Source organism: Fukomys damarensis, unplaced genomic scaffold (genome assembly GCF_012274545.1).
Source record: "Fukomys damarensis isolate Sample0158 unplaced genomic scaffold, DMR_v1.0_HiC HiC_scaffold_1, whole genome shotgun sequence".
Classification (NCBI taxonomy): Eukaryota; Metazoa; Chordata; class Mammalia; order Rodentia; family Bathyergidae; genus Fukomys; species Fukomys damarensis.
Genome location: NW_022900913.1, coordinates 55,481,737 through 55,485,548, shown reverse-complemented (window position 1 = coordinate 55,485,548; position 3,812 = coordinate 55,481,737).

Sequence of the window (3,812 nt, the reverse complement as noted above, 5' to 3'; positions counted from 1 at the left end):
TACAAGCTTCCCCCGATTTTCCTCTATATCTTGAAAGGTTTACTATATTTGTATATGTATATAAATGTATTTACTATTTTATATATATAATATATATATACACGTGTACAGATAAAGATCTAGTTATCACACAACTTTTATTAAATTTTCTATCACTTTATTATTGATTTGAAACATCGCTTTTAAGCTGGGTGTGGGTTTGGATGCCTATAATCCCAGCGCTTAGGAAGCAGAGGCAGGAGGATCATTGAGAATTTGAGGCCAGCCTGGGCTACACAGAAGGGGACAGCAAGGAAACTTGCTAATTTTGACCTTTACATTGGATGGGGGGTGTCTAGGCTAAAAATTCATAACTACAAACTAGCACTTACATGAATTTGTAGTCTGAATATTAGCTAAAATTTAAAAAAGCGCCTACCAAACCTCAAGTAGATAATATATTTTAAAGTGGTCCTGGATCACTCATATGCCAAATAAGTAGCAGAGGTAAACACAAATCCTCTTTGAATGACAACAACTTTAACTCATGCCTAAGAATTTCCACAAATAATTAGTTTTAAGGAACATGAGACCATCAACATTAAAAATCACAAGCACAAAGAAACCAGGCACCATAAATAAAAATGACATAAAAAATACTAGAATCAGACTTACAAGTAGAATTCAGATATTGAATTTATCCGACAGTATAAACAGTTGTGTTGAATATGTTTAAAGAAGAGATTGGAAATGATGAGCAAAAAAATAAGATTATATAAAATGAAGCATGAAGTAGAACTTTTAGCTCAATAAAATAATTAAACTTTAAAACTCAAAGAAAGGATTAAATGTATAACATATAAAGAACATAATTACTGAACTAGAAAAGTAATATCTAAAGACAATGAAAAATACAAAAAACAAGATTAGTAGATGATAAAGTGAATTCTAAATACAATGCTGTTCTAAAAGCAGACAAGATTCAACATTTTAAAAGAGAATAGATAAAATATTAATAAATGTTACTGTTAATGATCCTAGCATATCAGTCCAAGATCTCCCAAGATAAATAAAAATATTTCCAGCCAAGTGTGGTGGTGCATGCCTGTAATTCCAGTACTCAGAAGGCCGAGGATCGCTGTGAGTTTGAGGCTAGCCTGGACTATATAGTGAATTCAAGCCCAACCTGAACTAATCACAAGACACTGTCATGAAAAAAAATCCACACTCATAGTGAAATTTCAATCAGTAAAATGGCATCAAAGACACAAAAATTTATTAAAACAGAGATCAGATCACCTATAAAAAATAAAAGTAATTAGACTGAAACTGACTTTTCAACAAATCTCCAAAGAATAGTATCTTTGCTATGATAGGAGTAAATAAATGTTAACCTAGAATTACATACCCAGTGGAAGTATCTTTTAAGGAAGAAAGTAAAATTTAAAAGAAAAAATTTCCAACAATAAAATTAGAGTTTGCAAAAAAAATTAGAGTTCACAAATAGATTTTTACTAAAGGAAATTCTAAAGTATGTGGTTCAGATATGTAAGCATGATTTTAAACCAGTGTGGTCACACACGCCTATAATCCCAGCACTTGGGAGACTGAGGCAGGAGGTTGCTCTAAATTTAAGGCTAGCCTGGGTTACATAGACCCTATCTCCAAAGGGAAAAAAAAAAGACTTTAGATGGAAGACTGAGTTATAAAATAATATATGGGTAATTTAAATGATTTAAATATATAAGATGACAAGTATATAGTTTATGCATTTTTTAAAAAGACAGATCTAAAATACTATTTTAATATGGCACATAAATTGGAGAAATTAGTGATCAATTAAAATATTCTAAGGTCCTTGGATTATTTTTTTAAATAAGAAAAGAAAAAGAGAAAATACTGATTCAGTTTAGACATCACTGGTTGAGAGGTTATGCACAATAAGATAGCTGAGTCAACATGAAAGTATGGAATTAAAAAGTATGACTAACAAACTAATGGAAAAGATGGGATTACAGAAAGCCAGGTGCAGTGGCGCAGACCTGTGACCCCAGATACTTGAGAGGTTGAGGCAGGGGGGATCACAAGTACTGAGTATGTGTGGGCAAGTCAAGGACACTCTGTCTCAAAATGCAGTTAAAAAACAGCTGGGTATGCAGCTTAGTAGTGGAGCACTTGCCTACGAGCACGTAGGAAGCTCACGTTGAAAAAAAAAATCCCAAAAACTTCAGTTGCAGAAAAAAAAAATGCAATGGAATAGATAAAAACAGATAAATCCATACAAGCAGAGATAAACTCATAATAATGGAAGTCACAATACATATAAATGAATTAAAAACTCTTCAGTTATTTTTCTTGGTATTGGAGATTGGACTCAAGAGTCTTAGTTTCCTATTTTGAGAAAGGGTTTCACTAAGTTGCTGACTCGCTCAGGCTGGGCTCAAACTTAGGATCCTTCAGCCTCGGCCTCCCATAGTGCTGGGGTGCCACTTCAGCCAGCCCTTGTTATTAAATTAATACATATTTTAATTGGTTTTCTTTTCTTCTCCCTTTTAGATAATCTATAAGAGATAAATCAGTAGTAATTTCTAAACTGAATCCTTGGGATACATGATATGGTATAGTTGATACCACAGATTTTAAAAATCTATTTAGAAATCTGGTGCCAGGCTTGGTGGCAGAGGCCTGTAATCCCAGTGCTTGGCAGACTGAGGCAAGAGGATTGCCACGAGTGTGACGCCAACCTGAAATACAGTGCATCTCAAAAAACCAAACCAAAGTGAAAAAAAAAAAGAATAAAATTACTTTCCTGGACCTCCTTCATAAACACTCTGTATCCCATAAAAAGAAAAATCCAATTGGATTTTATTGCCAGTGGTGGCGAACCTATGACGTGCATGCTGCATGGGACGCAGATGCCTCTCTGATGGTATGTGAGCTAAGTCGCGCCAGATCTTGAAAGTGGACAGCTAAAATATTTTCCAAATATAAAAATGCATTTAGAAAATTCTACATTTGCAAACAATCCTACAAGCCATCAGGAAATCTAGACAAAATTTTCTAGCATTGTAGCAGGGAGAACTTTAGCGACAGATTATAAGGTGGAGACAACCCTGTGTTTTCTCCTCAAGATAAAGCTAAATTTGAAGAATTTGACCTTTCCAGCTTACATTGGTTAGATTTTGGAAATCTGGAAATAGAGCTATTGAAATTTTAGGAGCGCTCTATCTGGAAAAATAAATTCTATGACCTGTGTGCATAAGACAGACTGCAAAAGGGATAACAAAGGACAGCACAGTTGGTAGTTCTGAAAATGAAATACTTAAAGTGTGGAATTCTCTACCAAATAATTTTAAATAAATGAAAGCACATGAGTTTGCTTTTCTTACTTTTTTTGCAGTGTCGTATGCTTGTGAGCAACTGTTTTCAGCTTTGAATTATATCAAATCTGATATGAGAGACTAACAGATGAAGGCTGCATGTGTTGCCCTCAAACTAATGAAGTATGAGCCAATGTTTGACAAATTATCCGCATACACACAACCACAAAGACTGGGCTGGGGATTTAGCTCAGTGGTGCTGCCCCCTGACTCTTAAATCAATCTCTCAATCCCCTGTACCAAGAAAAAAAAAAATCACAACAGCAAAGATCACATTAACTGTGCAAAAAGCATACCCAATGCAAGCTTTTACCTCTCAATAAAAAGCTATTTGTGAGCTGGGCATGGTAGCACATGCCTGTAATCCAGCACTAGGGAGGCTGAGGCAGGAGGATTGCCGCGAGTTTGACACCAGCCTGGGCTACATAGTGAGTTCTAGGTCAGTCTCAACAC